General features: G+C 39.7%; 1 long non-coding RNA gene across 1 annotated transcript in view; it reads left to right on the forward strand.

Moving 5' to 3' along the window:
- Positions 1-15,137, forward strand: part of LOC120621622 (uncharacterized) — a 346,009-nt gene that overhangs the window by 44,693 nt on the left and 286,179 nt on the right. The window contains exon 2 of the long non-coding RNA XR_005658219.1: positions 14,014-14,122. This is a non-coding gene — a long non-coding RNA (uncharacterized LOC120621622). The remainder of the gene's footprint in view (positions 1-14,013; positions 14,123-15,137) is intronic.

Consider the following 15,137-nt stretch of genomic DNA (forward strand, 5'->3'; position numbering starts at 1 on the left):
TTTTACTCTCAGTAATTTAAATCCTAATTATATGCAATACCTCCCAAATATTTATCTCTAGCTGCAACTTCTTTTCTGAGTTCTAGGCCTGTATGTCCAGCTATGTACTTTAAATCTTAATGCTTAACTCACTTACATTTTAAGTATAATGTCCAGCACTGAAATCTTTCCCTCTCCACACACCCTCAAATATTCCTTTTCTCAAGTATTTCCCATCTCTGTATGGTTGTACCTGCCATAAATTTCAGCATCATCCTGGAAAACTCCCATAACTCCAGTCCCATATCAAATATATAAACATTTGTGTTCTTTTCATCTTTGACATATATTTTGAGTTCACCAGGTTTTCCCATTTCTAATGATTCTGCCTTGATCAAAGGTGCAACATCTTTTTCCTGGATGGACCACTACTATAGCTTCCTGCTAAAATCCCTGTTTCCACTTTTATTCATTCTGTAATCTGTTCTCATGAAGCAGCCAAAGTTTTTAAGCATATCAACCAGGTAATGTTACTTCCCTTCTTAAAACCTTTTATAGGCTTTGCATCATTCTGACAATAAATCTAAACTCTCCATCATGGTCTAGTGCCTTCCTGATATCCATGCTCACCCTGCTTCCTGTGTAACAAATCTGCCTGGTTACAAGATTGCATTTCCTTTCCTCCTTGTGGACAGATGTGGTTATGTAATAGTCTCACCAAAGATATATATGTGCAAATGTTGCTTGGGAGTTCAGGGGAGGATCCTTTAAGGAAGCCAACTTAGGGCACCCCTTTGGCCTGTCCTCCATACCTCCTACCTGTTGCCTGGTGCAAATGTGATAGCTGGGTCTCCACAAGCCTTCTTGGACCATGATGGGACCTGTCAGATGGAAGCCACATGCTGGATGGCAGTGTAGAAAGATAGAAGGAATCCTAGTCCTGAAGGCCATGGAGCTGCAGACTCTAAACCTGGACTGCTAAACTCTGGATTTCTTTGATGTATTTTTCCTCATGCCACTGTTATTCTGTGTTGTGGTTATATGCTACTGAACTTAATGTTAAGTGATATACATGGTTCATAAGGCCCTGCTTGATGACCTGGCCCCAGGTTTCCTCTTTGACCTTGTCCTGTGCGCCTGTCCTCCTGGATCACTGTTTACTCCCGATACTGATCTGCTATCGGTTTCTTGAACTCCTTCTCACCTCAGGGCTTTCCCACCTATCGTGCCCCTGCCCAGAATGTACTTCTACTTCTTTTTTGCTTGGCTAACTCCTGTCATCTTTCAGGGTCAAGTTTAAATGTCATTTACTTGGAGAAGACTTCTCTAATTTCCTGTATCCTTCACACCACTCTAATTTTTCCTTCACAATACTGATTACAATTTGAAATGACATTTATTCATAGGTTTTTTTTTTTCTTTTTATGTCTATTTTCCTACAATGGCAAAATCATGTCTGTTTTCTTAGTTCTTATACTTAGAACCTAATTCTAGGCCAGGAATATACACAGATAGTAATCAAATGAATGGAAGAAAATATAGAGTACAATTTAGAGAGTAGGATCAGGAATCTAAGAGTCTGGATTTTAATCCCAATTCTTACTAGCTAAGTTACTTAACCTCTTTAAGCCTCATTTTACTGATCTTTAAATGAGGCTAATAGTTGAACATTCCTGAGGGGATTGTGGTGAAGATTAAGTGACCAAATATAACTAAAGACTCCAACATAATGTCCTTCGCAGAGGAAATGCTCAGTATACACCAGCTATCATTAATGGAGAAATGAAGAAATCAATGAAAAAACCCAAGGTCATTTTAGCAGCGTGTTATCTGACCCAGGAAAGAGATCAGAGCTCAGCGCTGGCCTTCATTGGCTGAGGTCACAGTGCCTTTGGCCAGAGGATAGTGTGGAATATTGTTTGTCATGGGCATTTTGAATGTCTCCTTGACCTGTTTGTAGGGGCAACTCAAATGCCCCTGCTCCAACAAGGCCCACCCTTGGCCTTAGAGACTTAGTTCTCTGGAACAGGACACACAGTGCCTTGACTCACCGTTTGGGCACCTTGGGTTAGATTGCTCTTCGAGCCTGTCTCCTCTGTCCCCAGGGAGGCCAGGCTCTTCCATGCTAGACCATCGTTTATGTGCTTACCCTCCCCTGACTCTTCCCTGGCCAATGAGCAAAATCCTTCTAAAAGTGAGGTTTTAGTCTTTATTATCAAATGAGGTGAGAATTAAAACACCAAAAAATGAAGAATGTGGGAAGGGAGGGGGTGGTTAGCTTCCTGTATGTAAACCACTCCTTACTCAATTACTTCAAACCCTCGCAAGATTTGGAGAAACCACCTCGGAGTTTGTTTTGGTACTGTTAGGGAAACTCCAAAGCCACGGTTTTGGAAAGGCTTCAAACATTCCCCAGATGAGTCGTCTTTTCATTTATAAGGTACTCCAAAGTCCTGCATTTAGTAAGAGTGGAACAGGACACACACACACACACACACACACACACACACACACACACACACACACACACACACACACAGAGTCATGCAACAACCCACTCAGGATTCGCAATCCTGGCTTGAACATTTAAGAGAATACTTGAATAATACTTACCTACCTCACTGGGGTGTTGTTAACGATTAATTAGTTAATGTTTGTAAAGCACTTTGCAGATGTAAAGTGCTTGTATGAGTGCTAAGTATTATTATTATTAAGCAGAAGTTCTACGGTTTGGCTGAAAAAAAATGTATTTTACAATCACACTTAACTGTAAATAAATCAAGTTTATTTACTTGAGGGTTTTCTATTTAGGGTCACCTCCTGGTTTTTATCATTTAACTAATCTCTTATTTTCATTTGGGTTACGAATAGAACTGCCTCATCCTGCAAACCTCTGTCTTTCAGGTAGTTTCAAGACTACCCTAGGAAAATCAATTCCCAAGGACACTGTCCATTTCCTTAGGAGTGAGGCTGAGTGCGTATTTCTCAGCAAGGACTCTATACCTACCCAGTATCAAAGGCTTCCTCTGTAGAATTCTCATCTCATTTAGTTTTAAATGGAAAAAAAAACCCATTCAGAACAGTGTCCTGTCAAATAGGTCAGTAGAATAAATTTGGTAGATTTGATAATGATAACAGTAATAATAAATAAATAAAGTAACAGTAATAATAAAGTAACAGTAATAATAACAAAAATAGGGACCGGGCGTATTTTGGTTTAATTTCTTCACTTTCCTATCTTCGGTCTGTCTTTGTTCTTCGGAAGATTGTGAAGAAAGTGTTAGTCGGAGGCTGAGGAAGAAGCAAGTGGCTTCTATAGTACAATAATATGCAAAATGTCCAGTGGAAGAGCAGCTTTAATGAAGTAGTAAACTAAGTCCATAGCAACCTGCAAGTAAAGTGCTTTCTTCCAGTGCTTCGGGCAATTCCATGGGAGTCACACTGGACCTTTCATGAACTTAGTAGACTACAAATCAACAAGAGATATGACAATGGGGAAAGAGATGAACAGGAGAAAATCAGACAATGTAAGGCCGCTGCTGCTTCCTTACTGAAAAGCACACTGTGTTTTTGATGGACCATGTTCTTTGGCGTGTGTGTGTGTGTGTGTTCAAGATATGGTTGGATGGTGGCTATTTTTAGCAGGGGCTTAAATTGTCCAGCTATTGGATCAGTACCATGTAAGGGTTACATCCTTAATGTGTAATTCTAGGGTAGGTGGGAACAGTCAGGTTGAATTACTGACATTGTAAGGAAATGAAAAGTCAAACTGCTGACCATGCGTATTTTATATTATTTAATTAAAAGTAGATAACGATGTATGAATGAACCACAAATCAGATAAAAATGGCAGCATTTTCTCATATTTAACACATATTTGACTTGTGGTTGTGTGACAATTTACCAGGTCTATGATGTCTCCAAATAGAAAATCAGGAGTGTAATTAAAAAATACTGCAAGGGAGAAGTAATATTAACTCCAACCCGAGCAGAGCTAATCACAGCCACCAGTTCCTGTCACTGTTATTCTTATTTAATGACTCTTCTCTCTTTCTTTTTTATCTTGAAATAAAAAAAAAGGAAATCATCAGAATTTTTATTTTAAATATACCATGTGCCTTTTATAGAAATAGAATGGATGGATTACGAATTCTAGGTGTCAAGATTCCCTATTTATTTATTCATTTTAATGGAGTCTCATTAAATATCCAACAGTCAGTCATTCAAAGTTGCCCCTCAGGACAGAACTGCTCATTCACTGGACTATCTTTAGAGGTTTTGGTTTCATCAGATGCGCAGTTGTGGGGAACGTCCACCCACCCTTCTTCAGTATCCCTGGAGTGACTATTCCTAAATTGTGCAGAGAACGTTCTCAGTGAATCCAGTCTCTTCAGCACTCATTCAAATATGCCTGGTATAATCAGAGCTCAGCATCCTCAGATCCTGAAACCATGCCACAGCCAAAGGTCCCAAGTCCGCAGCTGTCCCTGCCAGGCTCCACTTAGCTTTTAGACCAAATGGGGAAGACTTTAGTGCATTCTCTGCTTTCTGATCTTCAATTATTTGATGATCCTGTCAATTCACTCACCTTTGTTTAAAAATTTTCACTAAAAGATCTCACTATACCTTGATTTTTCTGTTAGTGGGTGAGTACATAAATATATTCAATGACAAATTATTAACTGTTATTTTAGTTCCTTTTTTCTGCTTTGGATTGTATAAGACTTTGAGATATTTCTGCATTAGAGCGTAGTATCATACTGTTACTATTCACGTTTCCCTTATCCTTAGAATAAATCTCCTACTCTTTAAATCAAATCTTGTATTTCTTACTATTTTTTTGCTCAAAATTAAGAGATTGTTTTAATGATTTTTTTACTTAAGGGTCTCCTTGGATCCAGGGAAAAGAGTTTGGTATTTTATCAATAGAGAAGGGTTTCAGTTTAGAGGAGGTCAGAGAGCTATAGCGGTTAGTGATTCCAAGTAAAGAAGACCCAGCTCAAGTTCTTGTGTCCTGAGTGAGCCTGATGAGACAGTTGTTCATGAAGGGAAGGAGGACCCTGGGCCAAATCAGCTGGATAGACTGATTGTCTGAGTCAGCATGCCAGGGACAGTCGGGGTTGAGGAGATTTGTGGGACTGGTGCTGACAAGTCCAAAGATCGATGTGAGGTTGATAACAGAAGGTACCAGGAAAGAGTCAAGACATGGTGGAATTGGGTGGGAGACATGGTTCATGCAAAGAATTCAGAACTAAGACAGTTTGGTGAGTGTGGAAGAGAGCATCTCCATCCCCCCTGAAATACTGCCCAGTGGTCATTATGAGAATGGTCATGGTGGCCTAAAAGATATTCACAGGAAGTGGAAGGGTGAAACCCACTTGGTTGAGGGATGCTGTGGAGTGTGCTAAAATGGCCAGTAGAAAATAAATATATAAACTGAGTCTAAAGACAAAGAACAGGGTCAGAATTATTCATAGATTTTAAGAAATTCATGTTCTAACACTTTGCATCTCTAGCGTTGGTTTGCACCTCATAACTGATGATATTTTGGATTTAGTAATATATGGTTTGATATTAATGCCTTTCAGGAAGGCAGAAAAAAGAGATAAACCTCTGGCTACAAACAGTCCTCAGTGGATGTGAGGGGTAGAGCTGCGCTTTCTGTAGCTTAAGTGGGAGAATTATGAATATGGCCCTTTTGCCTATCATGATGATTTTTCAAATGAAGCTTTTGGAATGTCCACTCATATGCTTGGATCTCAGTTTCCTCTTTTATGATGTTGCCACACATTCTTTCTCTCTCTTTTTTTTTTATTTTGACTTATATGTATTAAGAGTAAAGTAGGGTTGGTGGAGAGATAAGGTTAAATTCAGCCCCTCAGAGAGGTCTTGCCAGACCACCCAGCAAATACCATCATCTCACCTGATTTTATTTTTGTAGCACTTACACTTTTCTGAGTTTCCTTTTAATTCATTGATTAATTTTTCTATGGACCATCTTCTCTCTTAGAATGTAAGCTCAAAAAAGGCTTTGTTCACTAAAATGTCCTTTGTGCTTCGAATAGTGCCTGGCACAGAGCTGACTCCTAGTAAACATGTGTGGAATAAGTGAATATATGACCTTGAAAAGAGTTGAACTCTGTTTTTGGAGAGTTAGAGCTCCCTGGAGTAAATATATATAATGAGCATTATATTCGACTTATGTGTTTTAGGGTATTTTGTGGGTCGTCTACCTTTCCCATATATCTTTTAATGAAATTAAAAAAAAAAACAAACTAAAAAAAACAACTTAAAGAATCATGTGATTCTGGGTCTTTAAGACAGCAACCTTTAAAATATAGCTTGAGATTTTCCAGAATCTTAAATTAAAGCCTCCTCATCTCCCTGTTTGGGCTTATGCATGCTGATCCAGCTTCAAATCAGCTGGCAGCTATTATTTACCTTTAAATTAAAAAGCAAGAAAACAACCTGTCTTCTTGCAAACAGACATTCATGGAAAGTTTTGGCCTCGTTATGTTGCCTATGGTCTTAGTGATCCATATTTATATGGTTATAAAATGTCTCTCTCATGTTTAAAATAGATTTATAATGAATATTACACTAGTAGTTATAATTACTAAGGTTATCACTTCAACAAATTTAAACCCACTGAAAATACTATCAGAGGAAATTAACCTACCCCCACATATAGGCGACTCAAAATAGCTCACTTATTGCCTAGAGATGGAGATCACACTAGGAGAAATTTTGAAAATGGACATGAATCATGGAACAAACTTTTAGCTTAACCTACATTAATCTTTTAAGTAAACATCACTCTCAGAATGAAATTAACCTTTTTGATTTTAGCAGATCAGCTCCCATTATGCCTTCATTCCAAGTTAAAAGTGAAAATATAAACAAAACCTGTTAACATTTTGAGTGTGTGTGAAGCAGAGTTATCCAGGAACTATTAAGGAATGTCTGTTGCTAAATTTAAGAGCAATTTGAAAGGCAGGTGTATGTAAGGAGAATAACCCTCTTGATCACATTAGGGCCACCCCGATGCTGGCAGGATTCTCGTCATGCTGGGCAAGAGACATCCAGACAGTGTCATCATCATCATCATCATCATTTTTTGTTTGATGATTCGAGGATGAGGCTTGCTACTCGTGTGGATAAATAGTAGGCGTTTATCGTTCCTTCATTCTGAAACTCTTATCCTTCTTTGTTTTACTTAGTGAGTGAACTTGTCTAACCTGTAATGACCCAGGCTTATTTTGTTACCAACCATTTACTGATCATCTGCTCTTTTGCATACATTAGGCTAGGTTCTGGGAATACTAAGAGGGAGAGCCTGATCTTGCCTTTCAAACTGCTCAGGCATGTCTTTGGCTTTCCTGACAGTATTATGGCAGTGTATAAATGACACTAGGGCATCTGAGTCACAAGTAGAAAAAGAGTCATCATATCCCTGGAACATGTCTTCTTTTCAGGTTATATTGAAAGGTGAGGTATAGACCCAACTATTAAATGATTCACAGAAACTTCTCTTTTGATCTAAATGTTTTTATTTTGAATAGACATGATTATTGGGTTGGATCATTCCTTGGGTACCTTTTGCGATTTGCTTAGAATATGTGTCATTGTCTCCATTTTACCTATAAGGAATCTTAGGTTTAGAGGGGTTGTATTAGATTCCTGTTGCAGCTGTAATAAATTACCACAAACTGGGTGGCTTAAAACAACAACAGAAACTTATTCTCCTATAGTTTTAGAGGCCAAAAGTCTGAAATCGAGGCATTGGCAGGGTGGTGCTCCCCCTGAAGGTTCTAGGAGATAATCTGTTCTTTACCTCTTTCAGCTTCTGGTTGCTGTGGGCATTTCTTGATTTGTGGCTATATCATTTCCATCTCCACCTCTGTGATCATATTGCCTCCCTCTCTTTTGTTTGTCTTCTTTTTTGTGTGTCTGTCCTATAAAGATACATATGATTATATTGAGGGCCTATGTGAATAACCCAGGATTTTCTCCTCATCTCAAGATTATTAACTTAATTGCATCTGCAAAGACCCTTTTAACTAATAAGATAACATTTTCAGATTCCTAGGACTTGACTTGGATATTTTCTGGGGAGCCATTTTCTAGTCTACCACAGAAATTTAGCCTTCGTCCAGGACTATACAGCTTGCAGAGGTGGGTTTTGAACATAGCCAGATCTGTTTTAGAGTCTGCTGTCTTAAACCTCCACACTGACTCTCTGGAATCCATGTGGGCATTCAAGTCATAACAAAGTTTTTGATTCAATTATATAAGTAATTTCAACCTAGAATTCTAACATGGAGAACCAGGATGCAGGTTTTATTGACAGAAGTATTTTATTACTTTTCTCCTCCTAGTTCATTCAGCGAGGATCAACTAATATTTACGGAGCACCCAGGCTGTTCCAGACTCTGTGCCAGTGTAGACACTCAATTTTGAGCAAAAACAACCACCACTCCTCTCCTTCCAAACTCAGTTTAGTGGGGGGACAGAGATAGACATTAAATAACACATGAATGAATGTGTGATCACCAACTAAGTAGGAAAGCGAGATTTCAAACAAAGAAAGCTGACCCGGGGTAGATGTGAGAAGTTTTCCTTGAGGAAGTGATATTCGAGTCAAAATTTGAAAGCTGAGTAGGCAGCAGGGGAAAACAATCCAGAAAGATCGAGTGGCATGTGTAAAGGTCCTGTGGTAGGAGAGTTCATCAGCTTTTTTGGGATTAACATAAGGCTGGAGCACAGAGTGAGGATGCTTTTTCAATGTGAGTATTTCTAAGTGTGGTGACAATATGGAATATGATTCAATGATTTTCTATGTTGGCGAGCATTTTGAGGCCAGGGAATGTGTTTTTTCATCTCTGAATATTCTGGCCCAGCATGGTGTATCGATTGACTACAAGAATAGATGTATGAAGAAATTAACTTAGACCTTACATATATAGGGTGTTTGACAAAGCAGATGAAATAGCCATAGTCCTTCTTGCTAGGTGTTCTGCTTTCAAATCAGGGGGTCATAGTGTAGCCAAGTATATTCTGGCCTTTTGTTACACCCATGTGATTATGCCATGTGAGCAAAGGGCTGGTAAAGGAGCCAGGAGTCAAAACCTTTTTGCATATAGTTGTCAAACAATCTAGGAAGGCCACTGGCCTGCTAGAGAAAGCCAAGATGATAAAACTCAAACCAGCTCCTTCAACCCTCTAGTGCTTTCCCCTGGCAGGACATGGCTGGCTGTGTCTTGAGGCCAGAGCAGGAGTGCCCTATTGGTTCCTCCGTCTCCCCTGTGGGGAAAGAGAATGGGAGGCTTTTCTGCCAGAACACCTTCAGATGTTGCTCCATTTTTAGGGCACAGCACCAGAAAAGAGCTAGCTTTGGGTCTTAAAAATAGAGAACTGTCTAACTAATGTACTGTATACTTGAAACTAATAAAAAATTAAATTAAAATAAACTAGGGACAGGCCATGCAGAAGGTTGTCCCGTCCTCCACTCTGGGAGTTTCACCTTCGGTGGTTCACCATGCTTCGACTAGGACTGCCTCCTGTTGGGGGAGATGTTTGTGAAATACATAATTTTTATAAACACCCATTAGCTTCTTTATCTGAGAGGGAACAAATTTCATTTCTTAACAAAAAGCCACCAAAAGGACAAGGTCTCAGAGATTGCCTTTGAACTCATGTATTGAAATTTCTCCTTGGAATAAAATCTTTAGCCACATAAATGCTGCAGATGTGAAGGTCTGGCCATGAGAATCTCACAGGCCTGCATTTATAACTGCCACCATTCCAGACGGAAAGCTCTCAGGGCTGATAAATTGTGTCCTGGACAATGCCACCACACATGGTGGTCTCAACTCAGAGATGAGTACGATTTTTAAAGTTTACTCCTAATATAGAAATTCTAGGGCAACCCACTAGCCTCATACTTCTAGACTGTCTTTCTTCCATGTTGTCTTGATTTTCCTCTTTCTCACTTTTCTTGCAAATTTCTTTATTTTTGAGATGTTAGAGGTAATTAAAATGGAGAATGAATCAGAGGAGTTCCAGACCATGCTCTGGCACTGAGTAGCTGTGTGGCCTGAGGCTTGTCACAGAACCTCTTTAGGTTTCAGTTTCCTCATGTGTAAGACAGAGCACTGGACTGAGCACCCTGTGGCATGCCCACGGTGGTCTTCACATCTTTCTGGCCTCTTTTGCCCTCAGACGGTCCATTTTTCTCTTCCCTACCCATGAGACCCCCATCTTCTCTTTCCAATTGTATTCTTAACTTATATCCCGCCTCTCCTCTTTCTTCTCTCTTCCTTGTTCTTTCGGAGAGCAGAGGATCACAGGTCAGATTTGGCATTTGTCCTCTTTGGACAGTAATGAAGAGATTTCTAAGCCCCATTTGATAAGATACCAGGCATAAGTACATGAACAAGGGTTTTCACTACTTGAATTAAGACGATCAGCACCATCATATTACGGGCTGGGGAGAAGCCATAGACTACCAAAATGTGCCAGTTCTCGATGTAAAAGGAATTTGGAAGAGAGAGACGACGTGACAACATCTCTTTCCCTTTCATTTGTGTGCCATTATTTATTGCCCTTATATTAGGGGCACGGTCCCCACGGTCCTTTCTCAGAAGGAGGCCAAGAGATTCCCCATCTATTTCTCTTCATGGAGCTCCAACTTCTCCCCCAACAGCGGACAATGTTGGATAAACTCACAGATTCTCCTTCCTTTCATCTCCTCTCCTAGATTATCCCTTCTTTCTATTTTGTTTTTTCAAAGACAAGACCACCTTAGAACATGGCTTCTTCCAAAAGAGCACTTGGCAGCTTTCTTACAAGCCTGAGGGGAGATTGAAAAGTGGTTTCTTCTTTTTCCTAATACAGGTATTAAGCTGACTTAATATTCACTTACTCTGAAAAATCCCACTTCACAGAAACATTTTTTAACATGAGCCAAAGCGTTTTTCCCTAATTCAGCACAATTGCGCCTGGTTTATATCCATTGATGTTAAATGATTTCCCGTTTAATATCAATTGGAAATGGCTGATTTCCTACCCCAAACAGTACTTAATGTCAATTATGGCAGGCAGGGCAGAGCTGTTTTTCAATTAACTACACCACTCCATTTTGTTTGCCGGCGAGTGGTGCAAAATACATGCACACAGAGCCGCTTCGTGAAACATGACAGAGAAGGATTCAGTATTGATTTTGCTTCCCGTTCTTTACTGTTGGTTTGGGAGGTGCTTGTGTTGTGGGGGTGCGTGTGTGAATGGGGGAAGCTTATCTTTTCCCTTTTCTCCAGGGACCAGTCATGGTTTAACGAGAATCTACCCTTCCATCAGAGAACCCTCTAGCATGGTGATTACCAGAACTTGTTGGGGAAGGTACACTCAGCTATAAACAGTCTTGCTAGAACAGAGTTCACAGAGATGTGGAAGGGGGTGTGGGTTCATAAAGAGGATGTGACTGTGATGTGGATTCTCTAGTTATTTTCAGAAAGTCTGGGTGTGGTTGTAGCTAACATTTATCGAACACCTACTCTGGGTCATCAGTGTTATGTTATTTTGAACCCTTTCAATAACCTTGTAAGAGATAGTATATACCTGTTTCATAGATGTCTGTATCTGAGGCTGATAGGATTGTCTACCACCATTGAGCTAATCAGCAGCTGAAACCAGTAGAGTTCAAATTCAGGGCTCTCCAATTCTCTCTCATGGACCAGTCTTCCTTTCTAATGAAACGAATGGTTGAAAGTATCTCCAATGATTCTACAGAATCCCTAGGATGATGTTCCTTAGGACACTGGAGGATATTACCAGAGAGGAATGGGATCCAGTGGTTTCTTTTTCTCTCGTCTTAGAATCCAAAACTTCATACACTCTTTTCTTATGTTGTCTTGTGTTTTTCTCCCTCTCTTTGTGTGGAAGCCTTTCCTCGCTCTACTGCCTATGCTAATTCTATATGTTTCAAGGACTGGCCTGAGTCGTCTATGAAATGTTCCTTGGCTGTGCCGCCCACCTTGGGCATTCTCCTCCTTTTCGGCACTTTTGCACTAAGATCCTGCTAATATTTTGTGCATATGGCTGCAGAAAACTTTCTTAAGAGCAGAAACCATGCAAGAAAAGACTTCAGGGTGAAGGGACTAATAGGTCTGAGCTGAAATCAGGTTTTGCTATTCTCTATGTAATTCTTTCTGAATTCAACATAGATTTAATAAGTGCCTACTATGTGCCAGGCATTATGCTGGGAGCTATTGATACCAAGGAACCTATATACCAGTAGAGGTAACAGGCACTGAAGGGGCAGCTTTGATGGAGTACAATAGGTACAATGGTTTGCCCAAGACAGAGGTACTTGATAATGGTTGGGGAGGTAGAGGAATCAGAGAAGTTTCTTTGAAGTGAGCATCTGTATTGAGTTTTGAGGAGGTGGTTGAGCAATAGTAGGGCAGGTCAGAGAGGGATGGAATCCTGAGGGAATGTTTTAGTGCAGGAGTCAGTGGCTGCATGGGTATAGGTAACACTGGACCTGGCAGGCTTTTGAAACTCTTGAGACTCAGTTCTTCATTTGCACCTTCATCTTAGGGATGATGTAAGAATCAATAATAGCATACATTTACTAAGTGCTTATTCTGAGCCTTCCATTGTTACAAGTGCTTTACTCATATTAACTCTTTGACTTGTCATAATGATTTTATGAGGTAGGCATTACTATTATGCTTATTTTTACAGGGAGGATACTGAGTCACAAAGAGTTTAATGAACTTGTTCACAGTAAGCAAGCTAGTAAGAGGTAGGTTTGGAATTCAGACCTGGTGGTTTAGCTCCCGAGCCTAACATTAGCTCTTAGCTGTTAATCTATTGCTGTTTCTTGAATGAACTGCTCCGTATGAATTGCACAGTGTAGTGCCTGAATAAAGCAACCAGTCCATTGATAGTTATTGCCTTGATTTCTTGTAGTTTTTTTTTTTTAAACCCTCCCCTATAAAAAGGTAAGTTCTTTTCAGAACACCACTTTCTTGATTATAGGACTATGCTAACTACATGGTGATCCCTGTTTCCATCACTTTGGAACCTATTTCAATGTTGTACAAGTAGAAAACATATGAAATAAACACTGGGATAAGTGCTTGTGCAGATGAAAGTTGTCAGCTAGATCAGGAAAAAATAAAGCTTATTATTTATAAGGTTGATTAGGCATCAAAATGCAGAGGATTTCTTATCTGAATATTGCTAAGCAGGTGGACAGCTCTTTTCTTGGATATTCTTTCTAGGATGGTTTGAGAGTGAGTGTTTTTGGAGGGCGGGTTCTCTTGAGCTCTCAGATTCTGGGATAACTCGTACATTTTTTGAGGTGGTTTGAGTGTCATACTTGCCAAGTTAATTTTTTCATCCTGACCAATCTTTTTTTGGAGGAAATATCAGATAAGAGTGCAGGGACTGATCCCATTAGTTGAAAACATAGTATATTATCAAGAGGTGCTCTGACCAGCACTTGAAGATATACATTTTTCTTTCCCCCTCTTCCCATGTCTTCTGTTGACCTACATGAGACATTCTATTTATTACACATGTATCTGAAATATTCAGGTTTATGTAAAAACCTGTGAGATTATTTAGTACGTTTGTTTGATGAGAATTTGGATTTTCTTTGAAATTCTTGTAGTTATAGGTTAATTTACATTCTTTAAAACTTAAGATAATCAAAGTCACTTGTAAATGTTAGTCATTTTTATTTTATTATACATTTTTGAGTTTGGTATCAACTTTAAACATTAAAAGGGAAGGAGAATAAAAGAGAATGGACATAGAGAGGGCCGGGGCTGAAGACTCCTTAATAAGTTATGGAGCCAGTATATTATTGTTTTAAAATATGGCACTAATGTAACTCTTATGCGGTAATTTCTTGACTAGACAAAGAGAATTTTGCTATTTGACATTAGACAGTATTTATGAGCATTATTCCATCTGTCCTTGCAGTATCTCAGAATGTCATGAGAATAAATATCTTCTTCATTTCAGACTGGCTCAAGGTCGATGCATGGAAGCCAGACCTTTGGACTCCTTTTTACGACACATCTGACTCCCAGTGGTTGTCCTGTGCCTTTGATTGAAAGCATTCTTCTCTAAGGTGAGGCTTTCAGAAGTTTGAAGAATGGACAAGGAAGAGGTTTATGAAGAAATGAGAAGTTTATTAAGAGTGCCTACTGTGTGCCTAGTGCTGTGCTAGGCAGATTTTAATTACATTATTAATTCCTCAGAGGAAGCCCATTCTCTCCACCTGATGGACATGCCCCTTTGGCATAGTCGTTACAATAATAGGTGAATCCCAGGCCTTGCCAACCAGAAACAGGTATTGGCATGATCTGGGGCGTCTGGTCCACACTGTTGCATCCATCTCACAGATCTGGTAGAAAGACAGTCTCAAGGTCCCTGGGCAGAAATTCTTGACATTTGGTTCAGGCCTCTCCTTGGTGCCTTTGATTCCTCACCTCCAAGGGTATCTAATCCAACTGCTAATTAAGGAAAAACAGAGACAGCGAGTGAGAAGTGTGACTTTTTTCTTCCTTTCAAAGCGATTTAAATATTTGGAAGGTACACAAAAGTAGTCCTATATTTCAAGTTAATTTACAGTCCTTCCCCCATCCACCACAAGGAATTTATGAACCTGGAAGAGCTGGAAGTCCCTTAGCAAAGTAAACAAACTATAACTCAGGATTGTGTACTTCCAAGGAACCTCTATTAGCAGGTTTTCTTCTCACACCAGAGGTGAAAAGATAATTTAGTGAGCTATACTTTGTCTCATGGGGAGCGGCCAAGAGCCTACCTGCATGCTGCAGGAAAAGAGGGGCTGACCTGGCAGCCATCTGTGGGTTAACACAGAGCAGCCGGTCATTGTCCTGGTGACAATGATGATACCAATAAGAGCTGGCATTTACGAAGCCGTCACCATGAGTCAGGTACTATTCTATGGTTTCAGCCAGATCACAACCCTTTGAAATAGACACTGTTATTATTTCCACTTTACAGATGAGGAAACTGAGGCTTTTCTTGATATTTTTCCTCTAGATACAAAGTCAGAGTGCAACTATACCTACAGATGGGGCATTATCTGAGTGCGGAGAATGGACTCTGTTCGTGGGGAC

This window comes from Pteropus medius, unplaced genomic scaffold (assembly GCF_902729225.1).
Source record: "Pteropus medius unplaced genomic scaffold, Ma_sr-lr_union100, whole genome shotgun sequence".
NCBI classification, from domain to species: Eukaryota; Metazoa; Chordata; class Mammalia; order Chiroptera; family Pteropodidae; genus Pteropus; species Pteropus medius.